Source organism: Narcine bancroftii, chromosome 1 (assembly GCF_036971445.1).
Source record: "Narcine bancroftii isolate sNarBan1 chromosome 1, sNarBan1.hap1, whole genome shotgun sequence".
NCBI classification, from domain to species: Eukaryota; Metazoa; Chordata; class Chondrichthyes; order Torpediniformes; family Narcinidae; genus Narcine; species Narcine bancroftii.
The window spans coordinates 32,299,941-32,312,320 of NC_091469.1; the positions used below are offsets into that span (position 1 = coordinate 32,299,941).

The 12,380-nt window shown below is 38.2% G+C and overlaps 1 long non-coding RNA gene across 3 annotated transcripts in view; it reads left to right on the top strand.

Annotated features, from left to right (window-relative positions):
* Positions 1–12,380, top strand: part of LOC138765098 (uncharacterized) — a 98,465-nt gene that overhangs the window by 55,332 nt on the left and 30,753 nt on the right. The window contains exon 3 of one of the 3 annotated variants that reach the window (XR_011358489.1): positions 8,887–8,967. The exons of the other annotated variants lie outside the window; for them this stretch is intronic. This is a non-coding gene — a long non-coding RNA (uncharacterized lncRNA). The remainder of the gene's footprint in view (positions 1–8,886; positions 8,968–12,380) is intronic. 3 annotated transcript variants of the gene reach the window in all.

The window sequence follows — 12,380 nt, forward strand, 5'->3', positions numbered from 1 at the left end:
TTTACCTTGTGTGTGTCTGATTCTGTCTAACAATGTAACACATATAAAAAAAATATATTTTCTTTGACTATATCAGAACTGACCATTTCATCTGGAATTTTTGCTTAGTTTCTTCTTCTCCATTGGCACAGCCTGACCTGCTGAACATATGCAAAAGCCTTATGTTTTAAAACTCATTTTGTTCTTTTGTTTATGTTTTCACTAATCCCTCAATTTATAGCTTTTATTTGTTTTCATTCTTTTAACAAACCTTTTGAATCTATTCACCAGATGACCTCCACAACCTACCCCATGTCAACACTGGTCTCTCTCAATCAGAACATCCTTTTCTACTGCTCCCTCTCTCCTTCTCTACAACTTGAATCTGACTTGTTTTCTCTCTTCCCAGTTTTTGACAAATGGCCTTTGTCCCTCCCCTGCCTCTGCCTGACCCACTGAGTGTCTCCAGCATTTATTTTTTGTTTCAGATTTGCAGCATTGACTGGGTTTTATTTTCTACACACATCAAGCCCTATTGTCACAATACCCATTAATCTACTGCACTGGCCACTGATTTTCAAATCCCTCTGTGGTCTTATCTGGTTTTTACACTGTGTCACTTCTCTGGCTTCCCTGTATCATCAAATTTACATGAGCACCTTTCCCATCTTGACCCATTGCATTAGAGTTCCCTTCCATAAACTCCCAGCTTCTCTACATCTCTCTCCTTTCCTTCAACAGCTCATTAAAACCCACCTCACACTTGTACGATCTGTGTGTTCACATCAGATTCTCTTTAATGACACTTTTATGAAGTATGTTGGGACATTTTATTACTTTAAGGGTGTTATTAAATTGTAAATTGTTGCCGTACTATGATTTGCACCTCCATGCACTTTCCATTGAGGCTAGCAAATGTTCCATCTACAGACACTCCACAGGATCAGAATGAAAATTGTTCTTTTTTTCATTTAAAATATCAAATAATAAAAAACTTACCATGGATTTTAAAATTGAAAATCTGGCTTGACTAAATTAATTGAATTCTTTGATCTGAATACAAAGAAAGCATACAAGGGAAAATATCTATAATTTATCTAATTTCCAAACAGCTTTGGATAAAATTGGAATAAATAAATTCTGAACATGTCGAATCAGAGGAGAAAATAGCATGCCTGTCTTGTCGGCTTTATACAGAAAGCAGAGTGAGATCAGAGCATAGAGTGATAGAAAGTGGCAAGCAAGATCATACAATGATCTGCACTGACATCTTTTTACACAACTTTTAATAATGATTTAAATCTAAGAACAATGCAGAGGCAGCAATTTGTCTTTGACTGGCCGCAGTAAGTATCCATAGTAATATCGCCCATTTACTATATGCACTTCCCAGCATATAGCACATTGGCTTCAGCACTATGTCCGCCAGCTACAAGAGACTTGATAGAGAAATGGATGAAGTAACTGAAAATGCTTTCCACGAAACAATGTTTATATAAAAAAAAACCTCAGGTTGTTTTCTCTGTTGTGTTGGTCACTGAGGATAGAAGTGAGGGTAGATATAAAATTATGAGAAGCATAGGGTAGACAGTCAGAGCCTTTAAGGTGAGGGAAGGGTACATTTAAAAGATGTGTACAGGACAATTCTGCTTATTTATTTATTTAATTTACACAGAGCATATTAGAACCATTGAATATTACAGCAATAAAACAGGCCCCTTCAGTCTGTCTAGTCTGTGCTGAACCATTTTTTTGCCTAGTTCCACTAAATATACCTCTCCCATCCATGTACCTGTCCAAATTCCTCTTAAATGTTAAAATTGAGTCCACATTCAGCACTTCAGCTGGAAGCTCGTTCCACTCTCCCACTGCTTTCTGTGTGAAGATGTTGATCCTCTGGTTTGTATCTCACCTACCCTCAATGGAAAAAGCTTATCCCCCTCATAATTTTAAATACCTCTATCAAATATCCCCTCATCCTTCTACACTCCAGGAAATAAAGTCCAAACCCTGTATAACCTTTCCCTGTAACTCAGTTCCTGAAGTCTGGGCAACATCCTAGTAAATTTTCTTTGCATTCTTTCTATCTTATTGATATCTTTCCTGTAGTGCTACACACAATACTCAACATTTAGCCTTGCCAATGTTTTATTCAACTTTAACATCACAACCCAACTCCTGTACTCAATACCTTGATTTATGAAGGCCAATATGTCAAAAGTTCTCTTTACAACCTTCTCCACCTGTGGATGCCACTTCCAGGGAATTATGTATCTGTATTTCCAGATTCCTCTATTCTACCACACTCCTCAGTGTCCTATTGTTTTGAATGAATGTCCCTTCTTGGTTTGTTCTTCCAAAATGCAACACCTCACATTTGGTGGCATTAAATTCCATCGGCCACTTTTCAGCCCATTTTTCCAGCTGGTCCAAATCCTTCTGCAAGCTTTGAAAACCTTCTTTACTGTCCACAACACCTCCAATCTTAGTGTCATCTGAAAACTTGCTGATATAATTTTCCACCTTATCATAAAGATAACAAAATAACAATGGTCCCAGCACTGATCCCTGAGGCAAACCACTAGTCACAGGTCTCCAGTCTGAGAAGCAATCATCCATCACAACTCTCTGGCTTTTCCCATCCAACCATTGTCAAATCCAGTTCACTACTTCACCATGAATACCTACCCTCTGAATCTTGCTAACTAAACTCCTGTGTAGGAACTTGACAAAGGCCTTGCTAAATTCCATGTAGACAAAGTCCACAGCCTTTGTCAAGTTTTCTGGTAACCTTGGTTAAACATGACCTACCAAGCACAAAGCCATGTTGACTATCCCTAATCAGTCCATGGCTATCCAAATAATTGTATATCCAATCCCTTAGAACACCTTCCAATAATTTACCAACTTCTGACCTCCGGCTCACTTTCTTATAATTTCCAGGTTTACTTTTGGAGCCTTTTTTAAACAACAGAACAATGTGAGGTATGCTCCAATCCTCTGGCACCACACCCATGGCTAAGGACATTTAAATATTTCTGCCAGAGCCCCTGTAATTTCTACACGAGTCTCCCTCAAGGTCTGAGGGGATATCTTGTCAGGCTCTAGGGATTTATCCACCTTATTTGCTTTAAAACAGCAAAAACTTCCTCTTTGATCTGGATAGGTTTCATGACTTCACTGCTTGTTTTCCTTACTTCCTACAACTCTGTGCCCTTTTCCTGAGTGAATCCTATTTTGGATCCATACAAAGCCAACCATTCTGATTTTCAAGGGAATCAATTTTGTCCATTACTATCCTTTTGCTCTTAATATACCTGTCGAAACCCTTCAGTTTTTCTTTCACATTGTCCTTCCTGATTTCTTTCTTTTTTTTGGCACTTTTTATACTCCATGTCACTTATATCTCTCTTCTTCTGAACCAGATCCCCAATATACTTCAAAAATCAAGGTTCTCTATGCCTGCTAACCTTGACTATGATCCTGACAGGAACATACAAACTCTGTACTCTCAAAATGCCAGCTTTGAAGTTTCTCTACTTATCAGAAAACAATTTATTCCAATCTATACATTCTAGATCCTTTTTCATTTCCTCAAAATTTGCCTTTCTCTAATTTAGAATCTCAACCCATCTATCTCCCCAGTATTCATCGTAGGCAAAGATTTATAACCAGTGTTGGCTCAGGCCCAAAATGTTGATTAAATATCTTTGCCTCCTATGAATGCTGTGGGGCCTGCTGAGTTTCTCCAGCACCTTTGTGTATGAACAAACTTGAGTAGCACTTTAAAATTCTGCAATCGTTTAGGCTGGAGTACTAGGTTTTGGAGCAAGTTCACTGAAAGTGCGTGGAACAATCCAAGGCATGTCCTGGGTTGCGCGGCATCAGAAGATTGGCACGGAGGGAGATTTTAGGAACATTGCATCGTGAACTTGGAGAATACTGGGCAATGATTTTAGAAACTGCTGGGATCACAGGCATTTAAGTCTGGAGATTCAGATCAATACAAAAGAAGCAGGTATGACCTACAAAAAGGTATCTCCTGGGCAAAGTGGAGATTCCGGTTGAAAACAGAAACAAAATGGGACACCTTACAGTTGTGACAGGGCCTAAATGCCAAAACTAAATTTGATGAAATAGCAGGTGGTAAAGCTTTGCTCCCAGAGGAATTCAATGCGTCTATACCCATTTTTATGAAGAACCACCCCTCTGCACCCCAAGTCCCATATCTGATGCACATGCTGCCTTCAGGAGAGTGAATCCAAGGAAACATTCAGCCCGGAAGGAGTACCTGGCTGAGTATTAAAAATCTTCGATGACCAACTTACTAATGTATACACAGATATCTTCAATATCTCACTCCAGCAGGGCATGGTACCCATCTGTTTTAAACAGACATCAATCACACCAGTGGCAAATAAGATGGCAGTAACCTGCCTTGATTACTATCAACAAGTAGCACATACATAAACAATGATAACAAATCAGCTCTTGTCTGAAAACATAAGAAATAGGAGCAGGAGTAGGCCATCCTGCCCATCGAGCGAGCTCTGCCTTCCAATAAGATCATGGCTGATCTGATCATTGACTCAACTCCACCTATCTGCCTTTTTCCCATATCCTTTAATTCCTTTTTATGTAAAAAAAACTATTTAACTGAACCTTAAATATGTTTAATTAAATAATCTTAACTGCTTCCCTGGGCAGAGAATTTCATAGATTCACTACTCTCTGGGTAAAAGTTTTTCCTCTTCTCTGACTTAAACCTACTCCACTGAATCTTGAGGCTGTGACCCCTAGTTCTGGTCTCATCTACCAGTGAAAATAATTTTTCTGCCTTTATCTTATCTATCCTTTTCATAATTTTATGTTTATCTCAGATTTCCTCTCATTCTTCTGAATTTGAGTGAGTATAATCCCAGGCGATTTAGTGTCTCCTCGTAGGTCAACCTCCACATCTCCGGGATCAGCCTGGTGAACCTCCTCTGGACTGCCTCCAAGGCCAGTATATCCTCCTTCAAATATTGAGACCAGAATGGCACACAGTACTCCATGTGCGGCCTCACCATTACCTTGTACAGTTGCAGTATAACCTTCCTGCTCATTAACCTTCCTGCTCTTGAATTTAATTCCTCTAGTGATGAAGGCCAACATTCCATTTGCCTTCTTAATAACCTTTGTTCCTGCAACCCAACTTTTTGTGATTCATGCACAAGCTCTCCCAAGTCCTACTCCACTACAGCATGTTGCAGTTTTCACCATTTAAATAATTATTTGCTCTTCTATTTTTCCTACCAAAGTGGATGACCTCACATTTATTAATGTTGAACTTCATATTGCCAGACTTTTTTCCACTCAACTAACTTAACTAAATCCTTCTGCAGCCTCTCCACATCCTCTGTGCAATTTGCTTTTCCACTCAATTTAGTATCATCTGCAAACTTGGCTACACTACACTCTATCCCCTCTTCCAAATCTCAATGTAAATGATGATCAGCTGGAGGCCCAGCACTGACCCCTGTGGCCCCTCCCCCACTTACCATTGTCTGCCAATCAGAAAAACACCCATTGATCCCGACTCTCTGCCTTCTATCAGTTAATCAATCCTCAATCCATGCCAATATACTTCTCCTGATTCCATTCATCTGTATTTTATTGGTAAGTCTTTTGTGCGTCACCTTATCCAACACTTTCTGGAAAACCAAATATACAACATCAAACTGTTCCCCTCTATCTACTGCACCCATTATATCCTCAAAGAAATCCAGCAAGTTTCTTAAACAAGACCTGCCCTTGCTGAATCTATGTTGGGTCTGTCTGATGGAACCTCTTGGTTCCAAATGTCTCACTATTTCATCTTAATGACAGTTTCAAGCATTTTCCTCGCTGGGGTCTCATTCCTGTGAGGGGTGCTGGACAAAGTGTTGACTCTCATTCTTCTTTACAGTAAGCTAACTGGCTGATAGTTACCGTCTTCTGCTTACATCCCTTTTAAAAAGTGGTGTAACATTTGCTTTCTTCCAATCTGCAGGACCTGCTCAGAATCCAGAGAATTTTGGTAAATGACTACCAACACATCACCTATAACTCACGCTATTTCCTTCAGTACCCTGGGATGCATCCCATCACTCACAATCCCATTAATTTGCTCATTACTATCCCTTTTGTAACAATTATTTTATTGAGGCTCTCACCTCCCTTCGCATTCCTATCACCACACTTTGACATGCTGGATGTGTCTTCCACTGTAAAGACTGACTCAATGCCTCAGCCATTTCCTCATTACTCAATATCAATCTTCCTCTCTCATATTCCAAGGTATCTGTGTTGACTCTAGCCACCCTATTCCATTTTATATATTTATAATTTTTTTTGCTATCTGTTTTTATATTTTATGCAAATTTACTCTCATAATCCTTCCCTTTCCAGTTCACCTATCATAACAACAATTTTATGATAGATGCCATCTCACTGGCTCCACACAAAGCACTAGAACACCTGGACAGTAAAGATGCATTCATCAGGATGCTCTTTATTGATTACAATTTGGCATTTAACTTCATGCTGTGTTTCTTCATTTCAAAAGTTCCACAAGTACTTCCAACGTTCTCTTCAAACTGAAGTTTTCAGCAACAACAACAACACCCTAAATCTCAAAATTTCAGTATTTTTTTTCCAACTGCATCCAGTCACCTTCATCTATTCATTTATCTCCAAATATATCAGAAATTATCAACTGGCATTCCTTTTCCTTTTTTTGAATCAAAGGCAACTTTATCACCTGCAAGCCCTTGATGTTGCAGATGTTCTTGGTTCTCTCACTCTTTCCACTATCTACACCCTAAAGCACAGCTTTTCTCATTTTGTTAGTCTTTAACTGGAAAAGTGAACTACTTTTCTCTGCACACGCTGCCTGATTTGATGAGTATTTCCAGCACTTTTTCTTTTAATTGGTCATTTAGATTTATGTACATCCTCTTTGTCTCATCTTCAAGATTTGATATCGTGCTACTTACATCACACAAGTGTATGGCACAAACCCTCATTGCAGAGACAATGGGAGGCAAAAATCATGATGTTCTTGTGAGGAGTCCAAAAGTAGAAGGAGTCTAAATAAGACAATTATTAAATTTCAACAATAGTCACTTGATTTCATCAACATGCAACTGAATATTGGATTGGAAAGATTAACTGGAGTGAAAAACTTTCAATTGCGAACAATTGATTTAATTCATGCTGTCAAATATTTGATCAAGAATTTTCTTGGTGAGTTGTCCTATAAGTGATGCTCCAAAAAGCTCAGTGGTCAGAGCACTAGTCTTGTATACCAGGGATTGAAAATTCATTCCTTGCTGGCGCTTCATTCCTGTGAGGGGCGCTGGACAAAGTGGCGACTCTATCTTCCTTACAGTAGACAAAGTTTAAAAAAAATCATGTATGTTGCATTCTAAATGTAGTATTTCATTGACAATAATGTGAATTATTATTTGGGTCTACAATGCCAAATTTTTAATTCAGTCGGCGAACTGGCCAATTTCAAATGTACCCAACAGTACTGTAGAAACATCTTCACCAAAAGGACTGCAATAATTCAATAAGGTGACTGAATGTTTCCTCCTTAACAGCAAGAAAGGATGGCCAATAAATACCACCTTGCCAGCAATGCAGGAATCCCAATAGATGGCTGATAGATAAATAAATATATATTTTAAAATTATATATACCTGTGTTTGTGTGTGTGGTCTAAATTCCATTAGAATTTGTTGTAGTTATTGTTGGAGATGTTTTTGAAATGTTATTTTATTCTGACATATATATTCATAGTACATTTGGATTGTTACAATATTAAAAACCTGTTACAACCAACATACACTTTGGTTTCTGTTAATCAATCGAGTCCATTCATTTCCTGAATCTCCATTTGTACTCTCCAAATGTTGTCATTCTATGAGTTTTCTCTGAATCATTTTTATTTTTTAGTATTGTTATTTTCAGTACAAAATGTACATCTAATTTTTAGATTTTACATGGTGCAGTGAAAATGTGATTGGTCAAAAGGCTTTAATGTTTCCTTGTTCTGCTCAAACCATATATCCTACTGATATAAATACTCACTGATACTGAGTTTGTTTCCATGATACCAAAATTTCTATTGTACGGTGTATGCTTCCCTGCTCCCGACTCAAAAATCTTTTATTCTTTGCATCTGCTGCCATTGCCCTTAAAGTTGATGCATTCCAGATCAAAACTCACTGACTCATTCTGAATACGATACTGGGTAAATTTAAAAAGTCATCCCAAGACAGAAGCAATCATCCAAAATGTACAGGCTAAATGATTGCCTGACTTAATATACATATAAAGTAACTGTAAGTTCTTTTCTATTCTTGGCTATTACGAAATCAAGAATTTTTGGTTTGTTTCCATTATTACAATTAGAAGGTTTATATAATATTAACTTCTGCAATAAAATGTTTCACCAAAAAGAGGAATAATTTAAGACTATTAAAAATGTATTTCATTGTTTTTATTATTTCATTCAACTCATCTATGTTTGATTTAAATATGCCCTTACTCCTTGCATGTCTAAAGCGTATAAACCATATTGCCTACATTAAGATAATGAATATTATAATTTTGCCAATAGCAATTTCTGAGTTGAATTGGGAGTACATTATGAAGGGAAAAAGACTCAGACATCTCAGAAGCTGATGGTTAGTCCATATAATTTGTCTTAAATGGATGGAATAGTTTTCATGTGAAGTAAAAAAAAAACTGAGAGAGAAAGCAGTTTATTAAGTCCTGTAGGATTCATCTTCAGAGGCCTTGAATTAAAAAGGAGATAAATCATGTCATGTACTTAGATCAAACAGAGAATAGTTTTGATTTCCTTATCTTAAAAATTAGATGTTGAGTCATGTTAAACTGAGGGTTGGATGCTCAGAAGAGACTCAGCCAGTCAGGAATCTGGAGCATTTTACTTTGAGGGTAAGTGAGACATGAAGTTATAGTTGATCACCTCATCAGCAGCAGGCATCTGACAGGAGTCAGGGCCAACCTCTCCATATGGGCTACTAGACTGAGACATTTATGGTGTCAGTAATAATAATAATAACCCAACCCCAACCTACCAATTTTCCCCTGCAACCGCTGCAACCGTGTCTGCCTGTCCCGCATCAGACTTGTCAGCCACAAACGAGCCTGCAGCAGACGTGGACATTACCCCTCCATTAATCTTCGTCTGCGAAGCCAAGCCAAAGAAGAAGAATAAATTCAGGATAGGTTGTGGGAGAGAGGTAGTAATGTGAACCTTAGGATGGATCTGATTTTTCAGAACCTTTCCCATTGAGAGATCTCTCGACAAACCATCGAATGAAAGTTTGCCAATGCTTTTTCTTTGGCTGAAAGTGCTAGCATCAGCTGAACTGAGAGTGAGCTGTTGGTTGGACTCACCAGTGCAAACTGGATTTAGTGAAGGGAATCCGACATGTTGGAGTGCATCTGTTGCTCAGACACATGTAACACCAAATCAAATTTCTACCTGAAAGGCAGTCATCCTGGTCATCAGTGAATACTTCATATAAATGGGCTTGAAGATCTTTATTCCAATGCAACCAGCTGAAGTGGAAGGCTGTGAAATCAGGGAGTCCTTTTTAAATATTAATTACCTTTCTCTGTAATTAGAACACTTTTTCTTTGGGGGGGGGGGTGGTTCATTTGCTGAAAGTTGCAGTCGAAGTGAAACTTCTGCCAGCCAGTAATCTGCTAGAGCTCTATCATGACCTTGCCTTCTCTTTTTGTGCATTTTCGGATGAAATGATGTGCAAAGAACATACATGCAAATGAGAGGGAAATGCTAAAATCTATTTAAGCATGGAGCTACCAGAGTGAAGGACAAAGGTTTCAATGCCAGATCATCAAAGCAAACTTTCCACAAAGAAGTTGAGTCCTTTCTGAAACATGAAAGTCTGCAAACACTACATTTGCAGTAAAAACACAGAAATGCTAGACGAACTCAGCAGGTCTCACAGCATCCTTCGGAGGTAAAAATATATAACCAACATTTCAGGCCTCAGTCCTTCAAGATACCTTGAAGAAGGGCTCAGGCCCGAAACATTGGTTATATATCTTTACTTCATGGATGCTGTGAGACCTGTTGAGTTCTTCCAGCATTTATGTGCCTTTCTGAAAGGTAACCATGGAAACTGTGTCTTCAAAGTTTTTATCCCAACATCAACACAGTTGAAATATATGTGAATAATAGATGTCCATTAATTATGAGACGAATGCAAATACTTTCATCATTAAACCATCCCATCAAACTTGACAAACATAACAGACAACAGAAGAGTTGGAATATTCATTTCAATAAGCAAGTATTCATTAAAGCTTATGAATCATTCATTCTCCACCAAACTGAAGGCGCCTCATGAATGTTGTTATGGTTTTCTGTACTCCAGTTCAATTGGTTTGAGCACACTCTCTTGATTGCCTGGCTGTTGAAAGATTCCATCACTGCCAAATATACAGTAGTTAGTTGGGCACATGAGGGGAATTTATCAACGTAGAGGGTACTAAACATGTGGACATCAGAGGCCCTGTTTATAATGTGGCTTATTTGCTTCAGCCACCAACTTATCACACACAAGGATGAAAATCTCTGTCTCGGTCTCTCATAATTCAAACCAACAGGAAAAATGCTTAACTTAATAACAGAAAAGCATATTGTATCAGTGACCATTCCTTCCTAGGATTTTTGCCACAGTGGCAGAAAGATTTTCTGGAACTTTCTACATTTAAATGAGTTGCAACAACAATGAGAGTATTGTCAAATGCGTTGCCAGTCAGTTTTATGTGAGGTTCAATGTTCCATTTCAGAAATCCTATAATTATGAAAGAGAAAAAAAAACAAAAATCAAAATTCCAAAATGATTGATTGGCTTTCTCTATCAATTTATTTTTACTTTACATGAAAACCATTCCATCCATTTAACACGCATTATATGGACTAACTAATCAGTTTCTGAGATGACTAGGTCCAACTTAGAAACTGCTGTTCCCAAATTTAAATTATGTACTTCATTCTGCCACAAAATATACATGCACCAAAACTCTTTCTTGTTCCAGTGAAACAGATACTTCACCAAAAACGCAACCACAATAATATACTTTAAATTACTATGGAAGGAGATCATAAATCTAAAAGATAGAAAGATAATAAATATTCATAGATACCATAGTACAAGAAAAAAAGTGCAGAACGGTCTTTGTTGGTACCAGCGTACTTTATAATAAGGGTAGGAAGCAGAGGTTCAAGAACCTGATAACCATTGAGGAAAAGAAACTGTTTTTGAACCTAAACATACAGGACTTAAAGGCTTCAGTACCTTCTTCCCGAATGTAGCAAAGAGGAGAGGTTGTGATCAGAGTGATGATGGTCCTTTATGATGTTGCCTGCCTTCTTGAGATAGAAACCCATACAGATATTTGCAATGGATGGGAGGTCAGAGCCTGTGATGGCCCTGGCTATTTTTGTTAACTTCTGCAGCCATCTGCATTCCTGAATATTCTAATTACCAAACCAGGCTACTTACCAAAGTCAGTATACTTTCCACAATATACCTTTAGAGGTTTGACAGAGTATGCAACAACATGCCAAATCGCCTCAGACTTCTCAGGAAGTAAAGGTGTCAGGGTTGGCTGCAGGAGAAATCTTCCTATATATGGACTCCCAGGAACTTGAAAAGAATAACCCTCTTCACCTCTGTCCCGTCAATGCAGACAGATGTGTCATCCCTCAGCCTACCCTTCCTAAAATCTGCAACAAGTTCCTTGGTCTTGGTGATGTTGAGACCAAGCTTGCTGTTTTGACACCACACAACTAAATACTCAATGCATCCAGTGATGTTGTCAGTGAATTGCATTGGAACAATAGTGTAAAGGGAATAGAGAAGGGAGCCAAGCATACAGCCTTGAGGTGCCCCTGTGTTGATATCTCTGTGATAGTGAGTGCCACATTCTCATCCCCGTTTGGGAAAGGAGTTTCTTCTGAATTCTCATTTGATGAGTTGGATGTGATATCTTTACTCCCAGGGAGTTGAGATGAATAAATCTGTTAGCTGTGAGATTCCACCTTTGCATTGAGCAGTGCATCATTTGTTTTACGTTCTGTTGTGTTCTTCGAGTAACTGTACCAAGTATCTGCACGGTAAATTGTTTGTGAGCATGCATTTTAGAGATACAAATGAGTTTGGTGAAAGACAAATTGCTTGTTTATGACATCTCATCATTTCCATTCATAATTCCCTTAATTGATCAGGAAACCACACTGGTACTTCAAGCAATACTGTGTAACGTAAAGAAGTCATAGCAGTTGTGTATTTGCAGACATACAGGTGAAA